Below are 13,447 nucleotides of genomic sequence, written 5' to 3'. Positions count from 1 at the left end.
TGTATGTAAGCACCTACACCGACTCTTTCGATAATGAATTCCTCGATTTTTTGGACAACCTGATATCATTGATATGTTTCATTATTTGACTCTTCTACATTTTGTCTCTCACCGAGGACAAGCGGTGTAAACATCAAATCAAGACTTCCTCTGAGAAAGTAGGGAAGAAGGGAGGCAACGCTTTTGCGGAATAGTCTGGATGCAGGTAATTGCCCGCTCATCGTCCCCATACACAAGATGATAGAACGGTAACTCCTGCTTTCTGGTGGATGCGGGGTGTCTTCGCCGCTTCCCTTATACGCCGTATTCCTTCCCCTGCACGTAAGGCCGTTCCCTCACGTATTCCGGAAAGACAACGAGGGACGCAAAGGGGTCGGAGGGAGAGGAGAGGAGAGGAGAAGACGAACTTGATCCCCGAGAACAAGAGGGAGAAGAGAGATGCTGCTGCTGCTGCTCCGCGAAGATAGCAACTTTGTTATTGTTGCAGGAGTCAAGACTCTCGTCCCCTTTCTCTCTCTCTCTCTCTCTCTCTCTCTCTCTCGCACTCTCTCCTAGCTGCGAGCTGAGGTGATATCAACTTAACCATCCGCCAGCTAGATATACCCTTATACCTCGATTCGTCTAGTCTAGACACAAGTATAGTCCAGTCAAAATAAATCTGAATTGAAAAAATTTGGGATATGGATGCGTTTTGGGTTGAGCAGGGTTTTTGACCCTCAGAAATTCAAATCCGAAGTCATTTTCCAGCTGTACAACCGAAGTTTCGAGAAAACAATCAAATTTGTGGTTTTTATTTTGCGTTTTTCTCAAAAACTGTCATCGATAGATAAAAAATGACTTGACCATCGTGTAGAGCGGAAAATTTTACATCAAAAAATGTCCTCATATGTCAAAAATGGAGTCGGTTCAATAGTTTAAAAAAAAGAAATTCAACTTATCGATGTCATCTGGGAAATTATGTTGAAATGATTTTTTATTTTTCTTATATAATTGAGTAATGAATAAAAAAACGGATAAAGAAAATTTGAAAAATTCAAATCGCCAAGACTGCTTGATACAGAGATACGATTTCGTTTCGAGTAAAATAATCTGCCGTGACACAGAAATATTTACTTCTCACGTATGTGACCCGAACTTTGGTTTGATCGGCGAACAGAGCGGAAAAAGAGTTGGAAAAGAAATTCCTCGGGGAAAATTTGAGGGATAAAAAAAATTGTGGTATACCAACTGTTGATTTTTTGCTTCTCGTTGCTTTATCTCGTTTTTCTATCTCTTGGAATTAATCGAAAAGGATCCGATTAAAGGGGCTCAGATTTCAGCGATGCAATGAAGTGCAGTAGAATTTCTTGTAAACTGCAGAAATTGCAGAAGATTTTACATGGTTCTCAGGATTGTAAGCGAGTTGAAAGTTTTCACGAAAAGGTCGAAGATTTTTATGAATTCAGTCCAAATACTGATAAAATGCACAGCCAAATTTTACCTCATTTCAAAGATATAAATTTCCTTGCTTATTCACTTGAAATAATTTCAAGTGCTTTTGCAAGAATTCAAACCTTTTTCAAAGATTGCAAATATTAACCATAGTGATTGGAATTGATTTTTTGTATTGAGCAAAAACCTGAAATGTCTCAAAGAATTTTAATAAAATTCTTTTTTGTTTTTCGTCATATTTTTTCCATGTCTTCAATCCCCTTCATACCGATGTATTTTCTTTTTTTTTTTGTCGTTCAATACTTTTTTACCTTGCGTTAAGAATGTCTGGGTGAATTGATGATGATTTGACCTAGTAAAAGGGAATAATTCTTATGACAGAATAAAATGAAATTTACGGTGAATTTTATGCCTGATGAAAATTCGAGGATCGTTTGCAGAGCAAGATTGAACCACGCGCCGCAAAACTACCCTCGTTTTAACGAAGGTATAAAGGCACTTCAATTCGGTGGAACACGATTATCACCTCGACTTGAGGTTTCAACCACCCTCCTACACAAATTCACCAATTCTGCTTTCACGCTCTTTCTCTCTTTCCTTGGCTGTTTTGTTTTATTTTTATTCTACCTGCTCGAGTAAACCAAAAAACCGTCAAAGTTTCGGATGTAAAGGTACGGAAATCGCGAGAATAAAATTCGACACAGCGAAAACGTGCCGCAGAAATCTCTTCTTCGTTAAGATCGTTGTTCTATATATTTGAAATGAAAATTTATTCATAAAAATAGTAGATATACCAAACTTTTCTTCCTTATTTTTATCACCTTATTTTAGCACTTTCTGTTTTAGTACGTGAAAGATAAATTTAGTTTACTTAGATACAATGAAACTATTTTTCAGCAACTGAAATCTCACTGAGTGATTATAAATTTTTCTTATGCAATTAAAAATTCCGTCGTACACGTCATATTCTAATGCGTGTGTATAAAATTTATCTAATTCGATTTTTCCAAATTAACAAAAAATTTTAATTAAACCGTATACGAGATTCGAAAATGAAATATTGAAAATACTCATATGATGAGATTTTTGAAGAGCTAGATTCGCGGGTAAAAATATTTATTAAGGGTTTATATACAGTTAGGAGGCCCAAAAAAATCGATTTTTCAAGATTTTTTCTTGACCAAACCTTTCAATTTATTAAAGCAAAAATTTTCACATGCGTTATGGTAACTTTTAACTATATTTTACTATTTTTTTATTTGTAAAAATGATTATTTTGAAATTATTATCCTGTAATTGATCGAAAGAATAAGCAAAATAATCATATTTGACAAAATGGCTGCTTCTCAAGAAAGAAAAAAAAATCATCGATCTTAGACAAAAATTCGGTTTAAATTGTTTATCAAATGGAAAACATTTTCCTTTCACAATCTTGTGTTAAGATTTGAGATTGATTACAGACTTTAAAAACATGGTTTTGAGAAAAAGGCGTTTAAATTATCAGAAGCACTTTACATGTGTTGAAAAATTTTTTTTTTTTCCAACTTTCATCGAGTTGTCAAATATTTACCCGATTGAAAAGAAATTTTCTGTGTGTGTGCATAAATATATGTACATTTGGAGAGTAAAATTAAGAAAAAAAAAAATCGAATTTTTGAAAATTTCAACCCCTTAAACTAATCGCTCAGCATTTTGTGCGTTAACTTCGCATCAAACACACCGATACGTGCTCTACGTATAAAACATTTATAAAAATCGATCGTATTCACGCGGCGAATGAATTGAAAGCCGGTAAATAACGCGTTTAAACATTGAATGAAAATCTTTCAGAGTGTATAAATTGCTGGAAAAATCCAGCAGCGATCTGCCAAAAGCCTCTAACTTACCGCAGAATTAAGCTCGCGAATGTTGTTGCCTTTCAGTCGGAAAAGCTCTGGGAATAAGCTCTGAGCTTTTTGTTTTCTCATTCAGAGTATAGAGGAATATAGAAAAAATAAAGGAAAGAGATGAGAGAATAGAGAGGTGAAGCAACAAGAGTGAAAAAGAGGCCAATATTTGATATTAAATACAAACGCTTGTTTCTTTCATTTCACGTCCTTATTTCAACGATATTATTATTATTATTGTTGTTATTATTCTTTTCATTATATTCTTATGTCACTGGCAGAATTCTAACCACTCAACTATTATTATTGCGAGTCGGTGAGTGAGAAACAATAATGATAATAATAATTTCAATGAAACCGTTGGTTGGTGAGAGAGGAAGGACAAAGTTTAATTCAAATTAAATTGTGAAAATCTGTTAAGCTGTAAAAGAGATGAGATAAAAAAAAAATATTCAGGGCGTTTCACGCCAAATCGTACGGTTTGAAAATTTTTTGATTTCCTCAATTTTTTTATACTTCTTAGTAATTTTTTATATTCTAAAATCTTTTGGATTTTGTGTTTTATTACTTGTTAAAAAAATATCAAATTTTCAGAAAAAAACACTGCTCTTCTGGGTTTTTTTTCACAAGTTTCTTAATAATGGTTCAAATTAAAGCTTCATTTTTTGATTGTTTGTCGTTAAATGGCAATGTGAAAAATTCAGTGTTTTTGATAAAGATTTTTGTGTTTGAAATTTTAAATCGCATTTATAAAAGTGAGCGTGTCTTTCAATTTTTTTGAAAATTTGATATTTTTGCAACAAGTAATAAAAAAAAGTTCCAAATTTCACCAGAACATTTCTCTTGAGGGATACTAAAAAATATCAAAAATTGGAGAAAAACGGAAATAAAAAATTTTCAAACCGTCCGATTCGGTGTGAAGCGTCCCGTATATCTATAATGAAAGAATTCAATAGAAAAATGAAAGGAAAAATATTTGTAAGCGCAGTGAAAAACCTGCGTAAAAGATAGTCTTAAAAATTAATAAAAATGCGGTAATGAATTTATTATAATTAGACCGAGCAAAGGCTGAATAAGAGAAACGAGTGGAAAAAAGCTCGAGCGAAAAAGCGTAAGCTTGCATTTTCCTCGATCACTGGGGCTTTACAGCAATCCAAGTACCTACGACCTATTTATCTACCCGTGCGTGTACGCTTTGAGTGCAAAATAGAATATTATACACGCGGTAAAATTACGTTCGTTATGGTTACTAAAAATTTTTTTAGCAGAATAGCTGTAGTTACAAGAACTGTTGAAATAATGTTGGATTCACAAGGAGAAAAAAATGGAGGTGACTATTTTGTTCTGTTATAATTGTAAATGACAGATTTTTTGTTAATTTCAAAGTAAAATAAGTTGTCAACTTTTTTACTTAAGGCCTTACATAAGCCTTTCAGCGCCAAAAATGTGGTACAAAAATTTTTTTTTTTTTTTTTAGTTAGTATAACAATCAAAATTAATAAAAATAAATGGTAAACATTGTTGAACTTTATTAAAAAAATCATTTCACTTTATTTTCTCAAAAATTACTATATAGTAATCTATGCGAAGAAAGATAACAATAAATAAATAAAAAATCACTTACCTATCTTGGAGTGAGGTTGAAAACAGCTCGGCTTCCAATATTTCACCTTCAATTGAACCTCCACAGCGTTATTCGCACACAAACACAAACACACAAGGCACAAAATCGATACAATTAAACGGAATGTTTCGTTTTTTTCACAATCTCGTTCATCGATGTTAAGATCGATTGTTGTTACGTAAAAATAACTTAACTCCGAAATTCGAGGGAATTTTTATCAGAGAACGTTTATAAAAACTTTTCGATAGTGCAAAAGTGTGAAATTGCTTGCTTCGTCAATTGTTTAAACAATGAAATTGAATAAAAAAAAGTGTGGAAAATTTTTCATTGATAAAAAACGAGAAAAATTCATTCCGTCATGTAATAATCATTAAATTGAATATTCTATTCAATTTATTCTTGCCATCTCAAGAATCTCACCTACAAATAAATATTCTTAACTGCAAAATTACTTTCCAACAATAAATTCCAGGGTGAGAAAATAAAAATATTGAAAAGCTGCCTCTGTCTACAGTTTTCTCCGTTTAATAGAAAAGTATTACTCCGCATCCGTGTAATTTTTTCTTTTCGTATCTAGTGCGTAAAACACGGTTTTATGCCCCGAGTGCTCATCGAGATCGCAAAACACTAACTATAAATAATTAAATGAAAAACACCAACATTGTTTTATTAACTCTAGCGGTATAAATTCTTCGTCACAAAGATCACTGCCGACGTTAAATTGCGAAAAGAGAACTGAAATCGAAATTCCGCAGCAGCGGGTGTTTACTCTTCAGCTTCGGACTGACGACTAATGTGCGTAAGTAAACAAACGTGAATTCTTACACTCTTACACTATGAATAATAGAATCAGAGCTCCGTATGACGACGAGACAATTCGGGTACGTTCGAGTTCGGCAAATAGTAAACAAAGAGGCGTTACCCAACTCTGACGGATTACTCTGCTTTCGAACTGACAATTCGCAGAATCAGTCTGACCTCAGCTATGGTGCGGGGAGCAACGGTTCCGGGATTTAGTGTTTCTTTTTTTTTCATTTTACACCTACCGGTGCGTAAAACGCGACTTTCCGCCCGCAAAACGGTGCGCAAAATTCCATTTTACGTATTAGTGTGTCAATAATAATAAAGAATTTAATTATTAATGTGGACGAGGGAAAGTGATTCGAACACAAGACTAGAAAATAAAAACTAAATAAAAAAAAAAATTATACGTAAGCACACAGACGTGCATACACATTACTGAGTGGTTTTCGACGTATTGAAGAGTGGCTTTTGAAAAAATTCATCATTTTATCAATCGTCTAAACATTGAAGTTGAAGAAAAATTGTAGCGTATTTAAATTTTATTCAGTGTTTAATTTTTCGTGTTCAGTGAGATCATCAATCAACGACGAGAGTCGCAGAAGTTCAGCTGATGTCGCCGTGATCTTCAAGGTATGTACGTACATGTCTTTGTTTTTTTTTTTTTTTTTAAACAAATATGAAATTCACAAATAATTTTTGGAACCGGTGAAAACTTTGAAATTTGAGATTATAATTTATCAATAAACGTAATTAAGCTGTCTTTCGCAATCTTTTGGGTTAAAAAAACAAAATTATGCTTCGCCACTTGAGGAATATTTAAGAACGATGAACGAACTTGGGTTAATAATTGAGTATGAAAAATTGTCGCGCTGTTAATTTAAAACCGTTATCAGTTAATAAAGAGGAGAATTAAAAAAAAGCTGTGAGTGCCATATATTTTTTTGGTTTTTTCATTTTTTCGCGAAAAACGGTTTCTCTAAAAAGTGGGTAAAAACTCGAAAATGTATGAAGACTGATGATTTCTGAAGAAAGTTTTTTTTTCTTTCTTTCTGTTCTTTTCTTTCTCTAAGGCATCAACAGTTTTTTTTAATTCTATTGTTCAATCGCACTTTCCTTATCGATTCGAATCGACCGTTTTTCTCCCAATTATTCGAAATTGAGGAAAATGTTTCTTCGTCTTGTTGAGAAATCACTTAAATTCAAAAATATTGTCAGATTTATAATCAACAAAAATATCATTGCCAAAAAACAAAACAAAAAATCACTTGTTCGACTGACTTTAATCGTCCGAAAGATGGAAAATTACATTATTCATGAATATTTTTTAATTCTTCTCTTCGATTGGACTTTTTTTCTTATTCAAATTTATCGGTTTTTTTCTTCATCATTCCAAGTCGTGGAAAATATTTCTCTGCCTGACAATGAAATCACCCGAATTCAAGAAGATTATCAGACTCAGAATCGACGAAAATTTGATTCAAAATGGAGAAAAAAAAAAAAAAAAAAAAAACCTTGTCAAAAAAATTATTGTATTTAGAACAAGCGGAAATTTGACTCTCAAAAAACGACTAAGTCGACGGAATTTAGCCGCCCGAAAGATCGAAAATTATATTACCCATGAACGATTGGCATTCCGGTGTATTTCGGTGATTCTGTCAAGGTGTTTGACAGCTATCAAAGATGAAAAAGTTCCCATCGGATGTATAATACAAGTGGCGAGGGTGAATGGAGGGGCGCGTTTGATTCGAGCCGTAAACCGCGCCGATCGGTTCAACCGTGAGATCTGATGACGGGTCGGCGGCTCGCAGCATCCGTGAGAGCCGTGGTCCAGCAATCGGTGACCGTCCGAAGTCGGAATTCCTCCGATCCTATAAGATTTTACGAGTTGACGGGTGATCCGCTCCCTCGTTTCGGGGATAAAACGACGATATTCCTCGCGTCCGCTGCCACCCTTCGAAAATAGGGCGAATTTCCTTTCCCTCGACTCTTTTCGCGCGAGTCCGAAATCCGCGCGAGTAAATTTCAGGATTTATTTCGCTTCGCGGATATTGCGTTTTGCCCCTTGCCGAAATTTTTTAGAAAGACCCAGATTTTCTCGCTTCTTATCGGTTGCCCGATCATCCGCTAAATTTTACGGACGTACTTCGGACCCGTTAAACTCAGTCCGGAAATGTGTCCAATCAAAATATGACGAAACGAAAGTTCGATGCTTGATTCGACTGAAGCTGGTCAAGTTGAATCTCGTTCAAAATAATCTCTGTGATACAGAGATAAATCTTTCATTATTGAATTTCAATTACTAATACCTTGTTGTTTTACAACGTCAGAGAAATCACGTTATTTCACTATTTTTTCACCCAAAAATCTCTACATATTTAAACTGATTCTATTAAAAAATAGCTCAGTTTAGTAGTAAATGAATTCCTTAGAAATTGTTTGAGACAGATTTTTTTCTTGAGTTGGTCTGGCAAAAAAAAAAAAATCTGATACATAAAATCGTTATGATTTACAGATTTTAAGCTTTTGATTCGTCAAGAAATAAGTTATTGTTAACACGACTTCACTCGGACGATTCGTGCGGAGTTTATTTACGAATAGAATCAGCTGTTGCTCATTATAGAATCAGATAAGAAATGTGGATTTTTAGGGTGAAAAAATATGATAATAATAAAATTTCTATCACATAGTTAAACTAATGACGTGCTTATAGTTGAACTTAAATGTTTCCACATTTGAAATTTTATGAAACTCAAAATTCGAAAGTTTCGTATGGCGATTCGATTCGCTTTCTCTTTTTCACTGTACTTAATTATACGTTCGTATAAGTATTCGTATTTTTTTAACATTTGTATTTCAAAGCTTCTAAATTTTTACGTATACCTACGTTTTTTTTTTTTTTTTATATTCGAGAATTTTTCATATTTTGACTGTTTCACACTTTAACGATTGACTGTATTTTTCTTCTTTATAAATGCAGAATATTCAGGTCCGACTATCAATTTCTGAATTTTGAGTTTCGATGTCCATTCGCTAAATTTAGGTGATACGATTTTTGAAAATCTGCAAACTAGACTTTTCGTCGCTTTGCCAATCAGACGTCAGTTGTTTATCGTTTCTTAGAGAAACGCGAAGCAAGTGTTTAGTATAAAAAATTAGGTGCATTGATTTTTCAAATTTTCCACAAATCGCGTTTCAATCAAGTTGAAAATCAAGTGTTTGTTTCTGGTGGAATTGAAACTCGATATTCTGTCCTCGCATTTTCTTCCCCTTTAGCCTGTAATTGAAAATCCGACGTCTGATGTTTAGTAGAATTGAAAATCAGCTCGACGATTTCCTTTTTCATGACGTTTAATTCCTCGACAGAATATCGAGCATTCGGCGAAACCTTCTTTGACGAATATATAAATCTTGTACATGCGTCCCGTACTTTGATCTTTCGCAACGAAATTGGCGAAGGATTCTCAACGAATTCCCACAATTATTGGCAAATTCGATTCTGGACTTCTTTATCGAATTGCTAAAGTACCCTTTACATACTTACGATTTTACATCAAGGAAATCGCGTGCCGAATGCCAAACAGGCGTATAAAAATTTTTTTTTTGCCATTCAACTTAAAATTGCTCAAAAGTAAAGATCGGTGGAAAAAATTTTTTTGACGTATTAACGACAAAAAGTCGTATCTTGAAACATACGCCCTTTTGGCTTTAGGAAAATTTTGCCTGAATCCAAAAGGCATGTGAAAGAAAAAAAAAAATTCAAGTTTTGAAACATAAAAAATGACTCCATAAATGAAGCTACATCAAAATAAAAATGAAAAATGGGAAATTAAACTAAATAAAACAAAGAAAAATTTGAAAAGATTTGGACGAAAATTTTTTTTCATGGAATATTTTTCATCAAATAGTCAAAAATTTGTTTCATTCTCATTTTTCTATACTTTGCTATAATTTAAGAATCAAATTTGTTTAAACAATATCCAACAAATCGTTTCAATATTTTGTCATTTATAATTTTTCTTATCGATTGAAATTCCGAGGCTTATTCGTAAAGAATATTTTCTGTTAAGATTTTCATTTCCAATTATTTGGACAATTTTCCAATAAACTTTGGTAGGAAATTTATAATGTTTTTTTTTTCTTCTTCCTTAAACTTTATCGTTTTATTGTGTTCCCGATTCAGGTTTACGGTTATTGGAATGTTGAGGGTAAGAGTGAAAAAATATGTTCCAAATTACTGCCACCCCGGTTTTACGTCCTTATTATCGATCGTAAAAACGCGCTATAAAACGCAGACGCGTCACCGATGCAAAAAAATTTACACTCATCAGCTGATCACCGCCAAGCAAAGTCAATATTCGTAGGTATACAGGGCATTCCAGCTCATTTCAACCTATGTACACTCCTTGACCTCTCGAATTTGGCCCGCAATTTTTTATACGATTCCCCTCACTTTGAAAATCACTAATTTTTTTAAAACATTTTTTCGGTGCGGTGCGAATTTTCAACAATTTTTCAAAACCATCTTATCGATCGATACAATATAAAAATCTGAAAATATTCTGAAAAATCGCAATCAGATATCAAATTTTTCAAGTCTAGAGCCAAAATGGGGAAATTTTTTCTTCTTACTGTTTTCAAGTTTTTTTTTTGGTAGAAAAGCGTTAAAAAAATTAGAAGCGGGAATCATTTTACTATATATCATTGCTGAAACATTTTCACATGTCATACCGGATTTGAAAAATTTTTTTGAGCCTTTTCGGAACCATTTTACGATTTTCAATTTTGTTTTGTCAGCAAAGTGAGGAGAAAAAAAAATTTCTTGTTAAAAATCTGAAAAAATTCTCAACAATCTAGTGTAAAATATGAAAATGTTTCAGCAATCATCCACAGTAAAACGACTCCCGCTTCTAAGTTTTTGGACGGAAAAAGCTTGAAAACAGTGAAACGGAAAAATCTGCTCACTCCAGCTCTAAGCTTAAAAATTTTAATATCTGACAGATGATTTTTTGGAATTTTTTCAGATTTTTAAATTGTGTTGATCGATTAGATGGTTTTTAAAAATTGTAGAAAATTCTAACCGTGTTGAAAAAATGTAAAAAAAAACAAAAAAACTAGTGCTTCGTCGAAATGGGATGGACCACCCCATATATGCATACATGGATTTCTGTATCATGTATTATATACTTATATATATATGATGCTGTATGTATAGTGCAGTTACAGCAACGCCTGTAAGCCGGAGGAGCTTTGGGGGCTCAAGCTCGAGGCGGCAATCGATAATCGATAATCCCGGCATTACGCAACCGCTTATTCGATTACAGATATCGCTAGATTGTGTATACATATACATATTATACATATATGTATAGCAGTGTCTTTATTCCGGTTCCGCTTTTCAATCTTCGTAGTAGATTTAACTGAGCAAAAAAAATTATAAAATGCAATTAAGGAAATGCGAAGATGAAAAATCGAAATTCGATTCTGTGTAGAAAAGTACGTGATACTGGAAAAGTGGTAGATTTGAGAAAAAAAATTTTATCTCGATAAGTTTCTCGTACGATAAAACTGTATGTGATTTTTGAAAATATTGAAATTTGATTTGGACGAAACATTTGAAATTAATATTTGGGCCGGTGGATGTGAAAATTGGGGTAAAAATCGCTTCAGAGATTCATGGAAATGCAATTATGAGTTGATTTTGTTCTGCGTTTCACAATTTTTTAACTGTTTTGATAAATGAAATTGAAAAAATTCATTTGTATTAAAATTCATTTGTATTAAATATTTCTTTGATTTTGACTTCGTTGTTAGTAGATGATTTATAAAAATAATTCCTTTCAAATTATCACCGTAATAAGTTTTTGAAAATTGTGATTATATTAAGAAAGGAAAGGAATCGTTTAATAATATTCGAAAGTTCAAATTTGAGATTGAGTTTCTTCAGATTTCTTAATCCTAAAGAAAATTGCAAATTTCGAGAACCAAGAAACTAAATATCGTGAATTAGTTACGTAAATTTAACTTTGAGTGAAAGGATTTAAATTTTCATATTGAAATTATGAAAAAATTTTACAATCATTTGAATCGATTTGAATGAAATTGGTAATTCGAGGTTTTTCAGAATTCTAATCACGAATCTGAGGTCAGATTTTCAAAATTAAAAATTGGTGGGTTCACTCAGTAAAAAAAAAAAAAACCCAAACCATTTGGATTTTGATGAAAACTGATACTCGTCAGTTTTTTGGGTAGCTGATGACGAATCTGAAGTCAGATTACGAAATCCAAAATGGCGATCCAATATGGTCGAAAAAAAATCTAAAAATATTCCAATTTTGGTAGAAATTGTTAGGCAGAGATTTTTTGAGTCATTGACATCAAATCCAAGGACAGAATCCCAAAATTCGTAAGGGTGAATGAATTTAATCATGATTCAAAATAAAATCCGAGGGCTTCAAAATCTTTAATCACGAATCTGAATTTGTAGTCCAAAATTCGATTTGGATATTATTCTTTTTTATTTTTTTTTTTATTTTGCCTATGAATTAGGAAATTGCGGCTGGCTCATGCCCAGTTTGACGTTGCTTCTTGAATTTCATTTTCATAATTGTTGTACCCAAGTTTTTCACCGAGTTTTGACGGAAATAATTTCTCCGGTGATCCAGGTTCTCGTTCATTGTTAATTAGAGGTACACGTGGCTGCAGTAAGAAGGGATCTGAGTCGCTCCGCCGTTACGACAAGCAATACGCAAAGTGTTAGGTAGCAAAAGGAATATGCGAGATCGTATTACCTTCGCTCACCTTCCCTCCTTCCTTCCTTCCTTCCTTCCTTCCCTCCCTCCTTTCTCTTCTTTCGCGTTTCAAGGAACAGTAAGGAGACTCGGAGCTCTCATTGTCACTCGACTCTCTCTCTCTCTCTGCAGAGTCATGCGCACCCTCATGTGTATACCTAATTTAAAATGCGGTAAGTCGAAGACAACTAGGAAGAAAAAACGCGGATGGAAAAAGAGAGAGAGAGAAAGAGAGACTGAGAAGTGCGAGAAAAGTGGAATAATATGAAAAATAGAAGGATAAAAGTTTTCAGAGAGAATGACTTGTATGCCTTGTCAAGGAAAAAGTATCGCCTTACTAACGAGATCCAGAGGAAGCGTGAGGGGATGAGAAAGAGAAATAGAAAGAGAGAAAGAGAGAGAGAGAGAGAGGAAAGACACTCGACACTTCCCAGGATAAGTGAAGTCAGTCAATAGAATCGATGTTTCGCGATAGCTCGTTGGATCAGATTGCATTTCCTTCTTCTTCTGCATCCGGATAGTCTTGAAATTTATTCGTTTTTTATCGATATACTCAATCCAGAAATGTAACAATTTGCTGAATACTGAAAATAAATTTACCTCGTATGAAAATTTCCATTGACGTGAAGTGAGCTATTAATTGATTGAAAAATTTCTCGACTACCTTCTTTTTTTATCGATATACTCAGTCCAGAAATGTAACAATTTGCTGAATACTGAAAATAAATTTACCTCGTATGAAAATTTCCATTGACGTGAAGTGAGTTATAAATTGACTGAAAAATTCCTCGATTAATTTCTATTTTTATCGATATATTCAGTCCAGAAATATAACAATTTGATGAATACCGAAGGTGAATTTAAATCGTAAAGAAATAGACAAAAATGTTTATGAATAATTATTGCTAGCTCTG

The sequence above is a fragment of the Diprion similis genome, chromosome 13 (assembly GCF_021155765.1).
Source record: "Diprion similis isolate iyDipSimi1 chromosome 13, iyDipSimi1.1, whole genome shotgun sequence".
Classification (NCBI taxonomy): Eukaryota; Metazoa; Arthropoda; class Insecta; order Hymenoptera; family Diprionidae; genus Diprion; species Diprion similis.
Note: the sequence above shows the minus strand (reverse complement) of the source record.